This window comes from Lacerta agilis, chromosome 17, assembly GCF_009819535.1.
Source record: "Lacerta agilis isolate rLacAgi1 chromosome 17, rLacAgi1.pri, whole genome shotgun sequence".
Taxonomy (NCBI): domain Eukaryota; kingdom Metazoa; phylum Chordata; class Lepidosauria; order Squamata; family Lacertidae; genus Lacerta; species Lacerta agilis.
Window position 1 is genome coordinate 4,093,851 of NC_046328.1, and position 15,240 is coordinate 4,109,090.

At 46.3% G+C, this 15,240-nt stretch overlaps 1 protein-coding gene across 8 annotated transcripts in view; it reads right to left on the reverse strand.

The window, feature by feature from the left end:
* The window catches only part of CAMKK2 (calcium/calmodulin dependent protein kinase kinase 2), a 62,385-nt gene that overhangs the window by 45,516 nt on the left and 1,629 nt on the right, over window positions 1–15,240 (reverse strand). The window contains exon 1 of one of the 8 annotated variants that reach the window (XM_033174268.1): window positions 13,119–13,141. The exons of the other annotated variants lie outside the window; for them this stretch is intronic. The gene's annotated coding sequence lies outside the window, so the exon portion shown is untranslated. Of the gene's footprint in view, window positions 1–13,118; window positions 13,142–15,240 lie in introns of those variants that run through there. 8 annotated transcript variants of the gene reach the window in all.

The following is a 15,240-nucleotide window of genomic DNA, read 5'->3' on the forward strand; positions in this document are numbered from 1 at the left end:
TCCGTCAGAAGGTGGAGGTCTCTCCTTCCTCTACAGGTTTTTAAGCAGAGATTGGGTGGTCATTTGCCACAGATGCTTTAGTTGAGATTCCTGCATTGGTTTGGAGTAGATGAACCTCAGGACCCCTTCCAACTAAAAAATTTTATGACTCTATAAGCTGCTGCTGTTGTCCAAATCAGCTCCAACACCAGAGATGGCCCTCCCCTGCCTGCCTCCAGTGACTGTTACTCGGAGGTTAGGCTTGCCATATGTCAGGAAAATTCCTGACATGTCATTCTCCAGGTGTAAAAATGGGAAAATGTCGGGGGGAAACCCAGATGTATGGCAACATGATGAAAAAAGCAATTATGGGTTAGGTTTCCCAAATAAAAAGCTTAACAATTTTGTTGGGGTGCTTAAAAATATGGCAACCCTATCACAGGTAGACTGCTTCTAAGACTGAAGGCTCCATTCTCAACTATCATGGCTGATAGCTTTTGACAGTGCAGTTATAGTGCAATTTACAGTGCAATCATATTTACTAAGACGTATGCCCCATATGGCGCTGTGGGTTAAACCACAGAGCCTAGGGCTTGCTGATCAGAAGGTCGGCGGTTCGAATCCCTGCCACGGAGTGAGCTCCCGTTGCTCGGTCCCAGCTCCTGCCCACCTAGCAGTTCGAAAGCACGTCAAAGTGCAAGTAGATAAATAGGGACCGCTCCGGTGGGAAGGTAAACGGCGTTTCCGTGCGCTGCTCTGGTTCGCCAGAAGCGGCTTTGTCATGCTGGCCACATGACTCAGAAGCTGTCTGCGGACAAACGCCGCCTCCCTCGGCCTATAGAGCGAGATGAGCACCACAACCCCAGAGTCGTCTGCGACTGGACCTAATGGTCAGGGGTACCTTTATCTTTACCTTTATGCCCCATATATGTGTATATATGCAGTCTTAGTCACCATGCACATCATAAAACCATTTCCCCCTAAAGTTCACCTTGAGGGTCCCTTTACATGCTAAAATAACTATTATTTTCTGAATTCCCAGGTTGTCAAAAGATCATCAGCAGAAATAGGGAAGGACAGATCACATGCAATTGTTTCCTCCCCTGCCCACACTTCCCCCTCCTTTCCTGTCATACTTAACACTTTGGAAAGGCAGTCATTATAATTAGAGAGACACTTATCTAAAATTAAATTCCTGTTAAAGCGGTGCCCTCTGGCCCAGCAACTCTAAATCAGTATAACAGAAGCTCCATGTCAGTTATATGGATATACAGTGTATATTAAAAGCGGGTGGGTGGTAGAGGCAAAACTCTTTGTAATTGCACAATTGCTTTTTCCAAGCACCAAATAATATGCATGAGATGCAACCATTTACCCCTAAAGTAAAAATGGCTGGTTGCCATCACCCTCCATACTGCCCACCCCCTTGTTTCATTTGGCATGTTAAAATTCAAGCGGGAAAAGGAAATGTAATTCATAGCAGGAATAAATTCACACACACCAACAGCAAACTCAGTTCTCTGACTGCCGCTTCTTAAGGGACCAAAAATACACCAAGCACCAGAGAGAGATAACAGCAGCCTAAAGGGACTCAAGGTTTGCAGGACTGCACCCTCCAGCACACACAGAAATTAAAAAGCATGATCAATAGGGTCACCAGGTCAGGAGCATCCCAGACTCTGAAATTTCAGAGCCCAAACCTGAGACCTAAGGGCGGTGATACTTCCTCTGCGCTTTCCCCCACCACTGAGCCCTGGAGACAGAGGTTAATTGGGAGAGGGGAGGAGGAAACAGAGGACAGATAAATTCCCCCCTTGGGGGAAAAAGAGTCTATATGCAATTGCAGTTGAATCCTGCCAGGCTGAAGCTTGTAAGCTGAACACATAGCCTTCTTAATTTTTAAAAAATGCACTTTTGCCCACCTGGAGATTCAAGCCGTCCCCCAGCTACTTGGAGGGGGTCAGGAAAGGCTGTAGACTTCAAGTCAGCCCTGGAGGCTGGGCATCTCAGCTCAGTGAGTATGGGATGGAGTCTTAGTGCTGTCTGCACTAATGTGTATTGATTCAAAGGTTATAATATCTGTATTATTATTGTCTGTATTCACATTAGGGGATAGTAATTGCCTTCCTGTTCCAGAAGGAACAGCTACTATTGGTTCATTCAAGTTGCTGTATTTGGATCCTCAGTCTTATTGGTTCCCACCAAAAGGCAGCTTTGTGATTGCTTGAGATTGTTCCCTCCAAAATGTATCCTTTCTAGCCAGTCTTCTGTCCCTATAAATGTAGCATCCCTCTCCTCAGTTCCCCAGTCTTGTTTGTCTGAATAAAGAGTGTTACATGAAGAAGCTGTCTTCTGCCTGCTATGTCAGAGCTGAAATCACTTGCTGAATCACAATCCCCACATTACAACAAGTGTGATCTCTGAGGCACACTGTTTCTGAATTATAATAGGCAGGACAGACAGCCCCCATGTTTCAGCCTGAGTCCCTGGACTTTTCTGGAGTACAGATTTATCTTGAGAGACAACGAGCAGCCAGCCTACTCTAGGGGTGGGCTATTCTGTGGCTTCCTCTAAAGACCCCTGGAAAACTCAGCAAACCTGCTGTACCAGGCACTGGGTGTGGAGAGGGCAGCTGAAAGGGACGCAGCTCTGGGCAGCCTGAACCTGCCCACCTTGAACCTGCCCATAAAAAGGAAGCCTAGAGGACCAGATTTGATGAAGTGAAGGGCCGTGGGGGCCGACCAGAGGGCCAACCAAAGTTGTTGGCTTTTTTTTAGGATTGAAGTTGTTGAGGGTTTTTTACCCCAGGAAATAAACTGCCACAGGGGCCGGATTAAACCGACTGGCAGGCCGGATTAGGCCCCCGAAACGGACTTTGAACATGCCTGGACTAGTGATGCACATTTTCCCCAGGAACTCGTTTTTGGTAAGGAGGGAATCTTGCACTTACACCTGTATCAAAATCTAGTTATCTAGCACATGTGATGCTGTACCAATGTAATTTTTATACCCCTAAGAGAGCGAATCAGTAAATCAGTTAGCAAGACACAAGGATAACAGTACAAAATATACGTTTCCCCACTTGGCTAGACAAGATTCTGTCACCTGTGTTTTGCAGGTCAAGGAAATGACACCTGTAACACGCTACGAGTATTAAATTATGTCCTCGCCCGCTTCATCTAGAGACGCTCAGTACTGGGATTCTGATTTACAGCAATCCTTGTATCAAATCTTCAGCTCATTTGGCAAATGTGTTTCAGCAACCAGGGCCTCTGAGAGCCAAAGGGAGACCATCTGATTAAACAGGCATCGTGAAGAAAGACAAAAGGAAACATTTTGCTGCAAAAGGTTCTTGGAATCGCTGGCACACAGAGGTATAAAGTGGAGGCAGCCAGCAGGGCCAACAATGCACTTATGAAACAAACAAAGCCCAAGATTTAAAGGCAAACAAGTCATGCTTTCCATCGGTGCCCATTTAATAGAGAGAAGATTTATTGAAATGCATATTGTGCCAAATGGTTTGAAGTTAGATGCCTGAGCCACAGGCTCATGGTCACCAGGAAAGAAAACAGTGTTTTATGCTTGGATTAGAAACCAGGAAGAAACTCCAGTTTGGGCATCTTAAAATATTAAAAAGGGTTCTGTTGGGCATTTGGGGCAGGAAAAATTTATTTGAGAACAACAATAGGTGTAAAATTGGGGGTTGGTTCATTTTGGCTAACTGGTTCGTTTTGATTGGTTAGTTGGAGAAGCATTTAATTTTGATAATTTTTGAGATGACTATTTAATTTTGATCCTTGATTTTGTTTCTGTTATCTGGTTGATTTATTTGTAATTGTATTCTGTATTTTAATTCTCATGCATGCCAATGTAATAATACTCAGTACTTACCATATACCACTTTTTGTGAGTGTTCAAAGCACTTGACAACCTGGCTCTGCAGGTTGGACAGACACCTTGTTTGCACATAATTGTAAACTATGGTTGAGTTCCTCCTCCTCCCCTCTGGCACTGACATGAGGAGGAATTCCAAAGCACTAGCTTCCACTTTGGCTAACCCACAGCCTGCCCTGTGGTGACATCTGAACTAGGACAAACTGTGGTTACTCTTAAGTATGAGTAGTGCAACAAGCCAATTTCAAACCATAGTTTATAAAGCTGGCTTGCTTTCACTAACTAGAGTTAAGACCAACCAGAGTTTAGGGTTCAGATGCAACACTGCACGATGGTTAACGAAGAAGTGGGAACTTCCCATTTCTTCCTTGTGGCCATGTCGGAGGCCAAGTGAGTAGACAGAAAGTGTGGTGAGAGAGGGGGGGGGGAGAGGGAGAGAGAGAGAGAACTAATTTTAGAGTAAACTTCTAGTGCGGATACATCCATTGCTAGCACACAAGCCACCATACACTGCACTGAAAAATCTGCAGCATAGATTTTGCTCCTGGTCTATCACTACTGCTGAAGCTGTTTTCATGGTGAACAAAAGCTTTCTTATGCACCAATCACAACTGCACTTAAGAGCAGAATCTGGTAACTGCATTTAATGCACACATGCACATACACAAAAACAAAGGCATAGCATATCCCCACCCCCACCCCATTTACTTCAGGGTCTGTGTTTTGGGAGCTCTGCCAGCCAGTGCATAAAAATAGTTACCCCATTAACTGGGAACAGTGCCCAAAATGCTGTACACCCCCAGCTACACAGAAGCCTGCACCAAAAATGGCACCGAAAAGGGTGGAGGCAATGGGCAGGGTGGGACACAGGAAGTGGGCAGAGGTCAGATTACCACCAGAAAGGGAAGTACAGTAATAATAATAATAATAATAATAATAATAATAATAATAATAATAATAATAATTTATTTGTACCCCGCCCATTTGACTGAGTTTCCCCAGCCACTCTGGGGAAAACCAAAAAGCCAACTTCAAGGGCAGACACAGAAAGCCCTTTGAAAATAGTATTAAAAGGTTTAAATACTTAGCATTTATATAGTACTGACTGGGATCACAAAGTGCTTCAAATGATCTAGTTGAGATTCCTGCATTGCAGGCTGTTGGTCTAGATGATACTCAGAGTCACTTCCAACTCTACAATTCTATGATGCTCTGGGATCTCTCTGAAAGTAAATGGATGAGTGACTTGCTTTTGCCCATGAAAGCTTGCTGCTCAGGGTGGAACTTGGAATATTCCTGTGGTCCTATATTTGCCCACCACTATTTGATCTCCCCACTACAGTGCAGCAACACTGGAGAATACAGTATGTTTCTTGAAGTGATTCTAATTGCACAGCATTAAACGTGCTCCAAGTTTACATGTTGAGCTTTGTAGCTTAGAAGAAAGGCATGCAAAGGGGGACACGGGAAATGTATACAAAAGTTGCCTGGTGAAAGTAGACAGAGAGGCTTTACTTCTTCTCTTCTTAATGGACTCCACAATCATCCTAAGGAACTGAACATTGGGAAGATTCAGGACATCCCTCAGCGCATAGTTAAGCTCCGGAACTCCTTGCCACAAGACCGAGCCATGGCCACCAACTTGGATGGCTCTAAAAGAGGTTTAGACAAAGTGCTAGCTGGGTTCTACCTGCCCTGCCGGAGGCAGTATGCCAGTTGCTGGGAATCGTACATGGGGAGAGTGATGTTGTGCCTATGCCCTTGCACATGGGCTTCCCAGAGAATTCTGTTTAGCCACTGTGAGAACAGGATGCGGGGTTGGAGTGGTCAGAACAGCAGAGCTCTTCTTATGTCCATCAGGACAGGCAGGTCACACCTACACCTAAACAGTGAGCACCCTGGCATACATTCTGGAATCTCCTACAACACTCAGTAGTTCTTCCGTGGCAGACAGGCCACCAAATTTCCTGGTGCTACAAAGTTGGGAAACAACTGGTCAAGGATGGCTCCAGGTGTGGAGGCATTACTCCAGGGCATTGTGGGAAACAAATATGGCGGACGCCACATGCTGATGTGCAGGTCTGCACCTGGTCCCCTAACCAAATCTGAAGTAGAATATTTTTACATCTTTTTCTCCTTACATCAACCAACAAGAAAGCTAAGCTTGACCACTCTAAGGCCTCACATTTTCTAATCAAAATTGCCCTGTGAAATTCCTAGCAAGCAACATGGCCTCACGGAGGGGACACCACACTCAGTCAACTTCTGCCTTTAAGTTTCCTTTCTTTACTCTGTTTTCTGCTCCTCACACACAACCTAGAAACCCCAGGGGAAAATGTCACTTTTTGGAAACCTTGCTTGACTCACTGGGACGGCCTCATCCTACACGAGCCAGCAACTTTTATCTGTTTTTAATGAGGTTAAAGCAGCATCTGTTAGAACTCTTTCTGTTCCCATTAACCTCCACAAACCCATTATATTCAGGCAGTTGCTCAAAAGCTATGGAAGTTTTATTTATTTATTTTTAAAGGCTGCACAGTACTGAACTGCCGGGCTAACACTGAAAAAGCACAGGCCTCAGGAAACAATGCAAACAGTAGCAAGGGGTGTGTGTTAAAAATAAATTCCCCAGATTAAAGGAAAAAATAAATGCACAAAAGAGACCAGTTTGAATGAGCTTGACAGCTATGCAGAGACACAGGTGGAATGTGAAAACAGTGCCAAATCCAGACAAATATCCCAGTTCCCTAAGGCAACAGAGTCTTCCATTCTCTGTTGGGAAGCTGGTCTTTCCTCAGCGAAGGCAGGGGTGCATATCCTTGCCCCTAGGTATTGGCTAAAATTTAAAAGGGGGGTAGGGCCCATTTTAGGGACACAGGTGGCGCTGTGGGTTAAACCACAGAGCCTAGGGCTTGCTGATCAGAAGGTTGGCAGTTCGAATCCCCGTGACGGAGTGACCTCCCGCCCACCTAGCAGTTCGAAAGCACATCAAAGTGCAAGTAGATAAATAGGTACCGCTCCGGCGGGAAGGTAAACGGCGTTTCCGTGCGCTGCTCTGGTTCGCCAGAAGCGGCTTAGTCATGCTGGCCACATGACCCGGAAGCTGTCTGCGGACAAACGTCGGCTCCCTTGGCCAGTAATGCGAGATGAGCGCCGCAACCCCAGAGTCGGACACGACTGGACCTAATGGTCAGGGGTCCCTTTACCTTTAGGGCCCATTTTAGTATTTTCTGCCTTCAATGAGATGTTGAGCCTGAACTAAAATGCAATTCCGTCTTGGAATCAGGAAATACAAGTTATTGACATGTCTGGCCTCTCTTTCGGCATTCTGAGCTTTTCAAATTTTGAGATAGCCTCTTACCACCTGAAATCTCATATTTTAAAATGCAACTTTTGTGCTGACCATTTCTGCCAAACTACCCCTTCAGACCCCTCGCTCTCACTACGTAGCCGGCATGAAAAATGTGGAATGGAGACAAGCCTTCACAGCTCTGAGGTTCCAATCCGTGTTTTCTGCCGTAATTGAAGGATGCTGTCACCGGATCCCCTCTGAAGAGACAGGATGCCCACATAGCTGTCATGTGTCTGAAGATTTACTCCACCACTTGCGCTTGCCCAATCTACAAGGACTTAAGAGCATCCTAGTTCAAAGATTTCCATTTCCCAGTAGGGAGATTGATTGGGTGTTTATTAGGGGGCAGGTCCCCCTACACCTCTGAAAAAGTCGCTTGTTTTGTCTTTAGAGCACTAATTTTAAGGATAAATGTTTGTGGGGAGTATAAGATAAATACCGTACTTCAGGGGAGCAAACTCTTATCCGATAGAATGCCTGGTTTTAATAATTATTTTAACTGTGTAATATATTTTGTTTTCGTCTAGGTGTCTTTTTTTATAATGGCTTTGGCTACTAATATTTGTATTTGTGACTCCAGATGACTCTAGAAGAATAAAACAAACATCCGATTAAACATACGGAAGAACTTTCTGGCAGTAAGAGCTCTTCAACAGTGGAACGGTCTCCCTCAGGAGGTTACGGACTCTCCTTCCTTGGAGGTTTTTAAGCAGAGCTTGTAGGGCCATCATAGATGCTTAAGTTGAGACTCTTCAGGAGATTGGACTAGATGATTCTTGGGGTTCTTTCCCATTCTACAATTCTGTGATTTGATTCTGTCAATGGGGGTGCATTCAAGATTCCATAACATGAACCAGTTACCTTTTAAACACCCTTTGTTTTTGTTTTTTAATATTCTTTATTGGGTTTTGCATTGGTTAATTCTATACGCTTTCCATTCTTTCTTCAAAATAAGTTAACTTATACATGAATGTAAACCAAAATAAATCAAGACTTCTTCGCAAGTGGCTTCCCTCCACCTTATTGCGGCTTCTTATTTCTTCCTTATCTTTTTAACTGTGTTGTTTTCCTTATTTCACTTCTCTTACATAACATATCTATCTGTTATTTACTTTGCAAACTTTAGTCTAAACACATCAAAGATTTTGTCCGAGAACAGTGTTTTTCCAGATACTCTTTAAAACATCCCACTCCTTTTTAAACCTTTGGTTTCGTTGATTTCTAATTACTTCTGTCATTTTTGCTAATTCCAAATATTCACACAATTTGATTTGCCATTCTTCCTTCGTAGGTGTAAAGGGAGGAAGTACCGTATACACCCTTTGTTAACTGCCTTGTTCTTACATGCATGCAATTAAAAAAGCAAAGATCTACCAAGCATCCTCTTCCCCCAAAATGGCCATCTAGCTGCCTCCAGGGTGCCCACAAACAGGACACGGAGGCAGTCACCCCAACCTCTCTAGTGCCCCTCCTTTCCCCCCAGAACCAGTACTCAGAGCAGATAGGAAGAAGCTTTTCTCCCTGTCCCAAAATCCTGAAAATCAGGGTTCTCTAATGAAGATGAACGCCGAGGCAGAGGACAGGAATCGATTGCACAATGCAGAATTAGTTTAAGCAATGTGCTGCCCCAAGATACTAAGACGAGGGTTGGGGAAGGTGTGTCCCCCCGTATGTTGTTGGACTCCAGTTCCTATGATGCCTGACCTTTGACAGGGCTGGCTAGGGCTGATGGGAGCTGCAGCCCAACAACATATGAAGAGTGCAGCTTTGGCTACTCCTGGATCAAACTAATATGTGGGTTGAGGAGAAGAAGGATACCAATGTCTATTTGGTATGATAGCTGAGCAGAACCTCCATTCACAGCAGAGTGTGCCATTTTAATGTGCTATTAAAAACACACCTACCCAAATCCCCCTACAGATAAGATTGGCACTGGAAGCCACTTTATACCAAGCCAAACAGCTTGTGCATCTAGCTCAGACACGTCCAACAGGCAGATCACTTGATGTCTGTGGCAGATCACCGGCAGGACCGGTGCTAGGGTTTCTTGCATCCTAGGCAGACCACCTTCTGGCGCCCCCCGCCGCCCGCCCCCCACCAAAGCCTGCTTTAGCAGGAGGTGGGGGTGGTGGAGAGGCAAGCAGCAGTTTCTCCGCTGTAGCGGAGAAGCTGCCCCCCGCCCATCCTGCCCCCCGCCCCTGCCAAAGCCTGCTTTAGCGGGAGCCGGGGGGGTGTAGAGGGCAAGCAGCACCTCTCCACTACAGCGGAGAAGCTGCTGCTAGCCCGTCCTGCCCCCCTGCCCAAGCCCGGCCAGCGCCCCCTCCATTTTGGCGACCTAGGCAATTGCCTAGTTCGCCTTAATGGACGCGCCGGCCCTGATCACCGGCTCCCCCCAAAGAAGCTCAAAAACATTGGCTGAGGACTGAACCAGAGATCTTCTACAAGCAAAGCATATGCTCTACCACTGAACTGCTGACCATTCCTTTAAAAAAAAAAAAGATTATAGTCTTCATTGTTCTGAATAAAAGGGCTGAATTAAACCAGAACATAGAGAGCTGGCATCTACTGCATTAAATCATTTCTCCATCTGGCTTGGTATTGTCTACACTGACGGTGAACAGCTTTTCCTGGAGATTGAAAGTGGGACCTTGTGCATGCACAGCAGATGTGCTACCACTGGGCTTTAGCGCCTTCATACAGGCTGGGCTGAACCCTTCTGCTTGACATATTTGTTTTCTATGTGCATTAAGGACAGTGTGTGTGTGCACTTGTTTCCATGGAGAACATTCAACCATACAATTCCTACCCACACGGACGCATACGGAACTTGAATCTCAGGACTTGCCACTTGAATTGGCTGACTGTATAAACTCTGGGAGCCCCTTGTGTGAAGATGACCTTGCAACAATTAAACCAAAAGGATCATTTAAAAAGAAAAGAAAAGAAAAAGGTGGGGGAAAGCACCAGCCCACACATACCAACAGCGGTGCCTTGACAATATCCCACGAGCCACGTGGGTTTTCAGGAACGGTCAGACTATACAAGTCAGCTCACGGGAATGTGGAGAATCTGCAGAGATAACGCATTGTAGCTTGCAAAGAAGTAAAACAGAGATAAAACAGAAGAGAAACCAGGGCAGAGCAGCAGAAAGAACCAGAGAGACGGAAAGCACAAAAAGTTCTGCTCGGAGGAATTTATTATCACCATTATTATGATTTTAAAAGGAGACAAATTGAGCCTTTGTTTTCTCTTCGGTTTATCACACTTCACATGCTCCAAACACACAAGGTCATTATAATCACTGGATTCCAGTTTTGTTCTGAAGGATTCAAAACCAGCCATTTTGTTCAACGCACAGCAGCTAAATCCTTTAGAATCAAGATAGCTGGATCTATCTATTGAAACATAATTATAATAAGTACATTCTGCTTGCTGCTTGGTATACAAAAAAACACTTTTCAAAGCCACCATAAGATAAACAAAAGCGAGCCTTCACTCATAAAAGAGGTCTAAAACTCATTGGTAGGGGAATGGGGAGAGAGAGAAGATTATTAATGGTAAAGGTTTATAAAACAGTGTGGAGGGAGAGAGGAAACATTATTGCCCCCCTTTCGCAGAATAGTAAAATTCAAAGTCCTCATCATGCTGTCTTGCAGCAGAAGTAAGACTGTTAATAAGGGGAGACCTTACTCTCAAAACTCGTAATTAACTTAATTAATTAAATGATTCTGATCTTATGCATCAAGGCAAAGCATAGAACAGGCTTTGCCAGTCTGGTGCCCTCCAAATATTTTGCAATGCAGCTCCTATCAGCCTGGCGGGCACCAGGCTGGCAAAAGCTGGCACAGAGTATCAAGACGTATCCCAAGCAATGCAAAGCTGCCCACTTTCACATATCTTTGTTGGAAAAGCTGCAGTAAACTAGTATCTTAGGCAATGTTGACTCCATGGCCTTGTGCCACTACTCTTGTTCCAGTACAGCCTGAACAGGTCATGCAGGAAAGTCTTCAGGTGGTGTTGAGAGGGATGTGAGCTTTTCTTAGAATTCCTCAAAAGACAACAGACATTGCAAGGGATCGTGTTTGTAGGCCTCATTGTTGCAATCGCATTCTATTTATTCAGTGAGAAACCACAAAAAGATGAGAAAAAGAAAGGAAGGTCCATCACATTAACTTATACCTTTTGCAGCTCTTATTGTTTCAAAGAGATGGTACAATCCTCCTCTCACAAGATAGGACTGTCTCAAAACTCAAATCCGGGATCACTCATTTCTGCCTGCATCCAAATCTCCCCAAAGTGGCAGGGAGGAGCAAACAGCCAGGGAGAATGTAAACCAACGACTGTGGCCTCTGCCACATGCTCTCCAAAACCTGATGTGCCTTCACCACATAATTGTCACACTGGGAAGATTTCTGCAAAGGAGCAGCCACAATAAGTTTCACTTGAGGGTGAGTGGGAACTGGCTCTCTCATTTCCACGTTGAAAGTGTGTCACGAACATCAGGGCTAAGAAATCTTCCTCTGTCAAGTCTTGCCAAACCATTGTCACCCTGAGCTAAGTGGAAAGGGATGCCATCGTCCTCCTCCAAAACACATTGGAACAATATTTAAAACTGGTAGTTACATTTTCCATGTGAATTCAAGATCAGTTTCAGCAAGAGAAAAGGCATTCAGCTTTTTTTTTAAAAAAAGCCTATTTTATTCACAGCAACTGCACATACACATAAAAGCAGTGAACTTCAGGGTCAGGTGTGAACACACCCTCTGCACTGCCTTCACGAGTAACTCCACTTGGGTTGCCAAGTGATGGGTGTGCGCTGGGAAGCGGGGTGGGGGCAGAGTCAGGCCTGTACACTTGATCTACGAAAATCAGCCCATGAGGGATTTCATTGAATGGTGAGAAATAAAACTTTAAAGCTGCCTGTGCCTGAGCTAAAACCCAACGGTTTTTTTTTTAACTAGCGCTCATTGAGACATCAGTTCCAACCACAAGCACCGCCTTGGTCTGTGCTTTGCGTTCCTACAGAAAAGAGGAAGAAGGAAGGACCAGGTGCAAGGAGGTCCTACCAGGTCTCTTCTCCTAGTTTTCTATCCTCTTGCACAGCTAAGCAGGTCAGTGAGAAATCCAGCACACCAGACTGCAATCCCCCCCCCCATTAGAGCCTCCGCTGTCAAAATCCCAGCACAACCTGGAAACCTCAAACTCATAATAATTCGGGGGAAGCCAGCCTCTGTCCCTCCTGTCCCCTCCTTCCTTCCTTCTCCACCCAACTTGACCTCCTCTCCATCCGCTTCATCCAACACGGAATCCTCACTTCGACATTTCCACTCAAGCCCTGGATCTTCCAGTCTTGGGGAGCGACCGTGGGCGGAAGGCAGCCCCCTGACAAAAACTTACGGTGCACAGAAAATAATAATTAAAAAAACCAAAACATGATGGGCATCCTAAAACGCCTGGGGTTCCACCTCCTTTTTTCAGGGGAGGGCGAACGCGTTACCTGGGGGTGTCCCGGGTTTGTGGGGCGGAATCTCATCCCCCTCCAGGGCCAGCTTGGCTTCCGAGACCAGATGCCTGGAGGCGGCCGAGGCAGCTACATCCAGAGGCGCCCGGAGCCTTTTCGCGGCGGGAGTTTCCGCGGCGTTGCCATCCTCCTGGCGGGAGGGATGCGCAGCTGGCTGGGGCTAAAAAGGCCCTCATCAAATTGAAATCCCGCCGCCGCCGCCGCCCCGGGCTCCCTTTGAAGACCCCATCCTGCCTCCCTTTGCTGCCGCCCTCGTAGCATCCCCAGGATCACTGAATCCACCCTCCTTTTTCGCGCCGGGGTGGCGGCGGGGAAACGCGTCGCCCTTGGAGAGGCGGCAGGGCAGCGGCGCGCCCGTCCCCGGTCCCTTACCTGGCGGAGGCGGAGGCTCCTCCCGCCCGCCGCTGCTCCTGCTGCAGCCGCGATCCCGGGAGCTCCACTGCTGCGCCGCTTGCTTGCTTGCTTGCTTGCTTGCTTGCTTGCTCGCTCGCTCTCTCGCTCGCCCGCCCGCCCGCGCGGCGCCCCAGATGCCAGCAGCTGCGCGCCCATTGGCTGCGCCGGGAGCTTTTCCTGTGCAGAAAGTGAGAGTGGCCTCGCACCGGCGCCGCCCATTGGAGGAGGCGCGCCGCGGAGGGAGGCCGTGAGTGGCCCAGATGTGGAGGGCGGCCGGGAGGGGGCCGCCTCCCTCCTGCAAAGCGCGCTCTCTCCCGCTCTCTATCTCTCTATCTCTCCATGCCTGCCTTTCCCCCCTCCCCTCTTTGCTTCTCCTTCTGCTGTCAAGCCGCAGGGCGGCGGCGGGGGGGGGGGGGAGCTGGAGAGGCAGCAGCCCCCACGCAGCAGATACAGTACATGGATCAGATAACATGGAGCTCGCTGCCTGGAGATCCTCAACATGCGACTGCAAAAAAAACAAGCCAGAGACTGTGATGGGGATTGCATTATAATCATCACAACAAGGAGGAGCGCAGAGAGGAGAAACGCCATGGGAATGCATCTGAACCCGACGCCTCCATCTGTCTGCCCCGGCTGCAACAAAACATGTCTCTCTCGCGTATGGGTCTCTACAGCCACAGCAAGCGCTGCAGCTCTGCATCAGTTTAATTTCACCCCCGATGGCGCATTGTCTCTGGGTGCAAACAACAACTAGATATAATAAATGTGCATTTAACAATATTAGCTCCCTAGAAATAACCCTGTGAGGTAGTCAAAACAAAAGGGGGGGAAAGAAAAAAAATCTTTCCAGTAGCACCTTAGAGACCAACTAAGTTTGTTCTTGGAATTAGCTTTCGTGTGCATGCACACTTCTTCAGATACCTGTGAGGTAGGTCACTGAGGTAGGACAGAAAATTTCCAGCATAGAGAATACACCAGAGATTATCAAACCATTGTGAAAATATGGCAGTATTGCACACCATTTTTTTTGTTTAAAGTTTATAAAAGCAAGGGAGAGATTAAGTTGAGAATTAATGATATTGTTAATAATAAATGTGCATATAAGAATATTAGTTCAGGGGTCCTTCCCTGCTGTCTGCCTGATCACTCATTTTTTGATATAAGTAATAGGAACATACATGCAGAGGACAATCGTAAAATGTGCCCATTTTAATCTGCAGCCCACAAAAACTCATACCATAATAAATTGGTTAAAGTGCCACAAAGCTCTCTGTTGTTCCTGATGCAAAAGACTAACACAGAACCTCCTCTCAAAAAAGGTCTACAAACAGTTGTTTTTATGAAAATACAACAGCCTGCATGCTTCTTCCAAGAGCAACTCCAAATGTTCTCTGAAAAGCAAAGGCCCGCCCGGCTTGCCGGGGGCTGACAGCTTTCCCTTCTGAAAATCCCAAGAAGAATGAGCTTGGAAACAAGGATTATTGTAAATACTTTTGGAAAAAGCCTTAGCAGAAAGGTGGAGGGGCGTAGCTCAGCGTTACAGCATCTGGTTTGCATGCAGAAGGTCCCAGGCCAGGATCAATCCCTGCCAACACCCGGCAGGGCCGGGGAATGTCCCATCTGAAATCCTGCAGACCATAATACATAAAACCTACATTAAATTTCCCGAGGCAACAACGTTGAAAGTACAGGCAACGGACAAGCTGACCAATTCTCTCCAATTTATCCCCCTCAGTCTCTTTCACACCCTGCTGCTGCAGTTCTCAGGTAGATCTACACCACACCCACTGTTAAACAAAATAGAAAGTTCTTTCCAGTAGCACCTTAGAGACCAACTGAGTTTGTTCTTGGTCTGAGCTTTCGTGTGCATGCACACGAAAGCTCATACCAAGAACAAACTCAGTTGGTCTCTAAGGTGCTACTGGAAAGAATTTTCTATTTTGTTTCGATTATGGCAGACCAACACGGCTACCCACCTGTAACTGGAACTGTTAAACAATTTAGTGGTGGGGTTTGCTTTTGGCAATAAGTCAAGAAGGCAAGAGGCATGTCTATCATGGATACAAGCTGGACAGGGGAGAAAATGGGTGTTGCATATCAT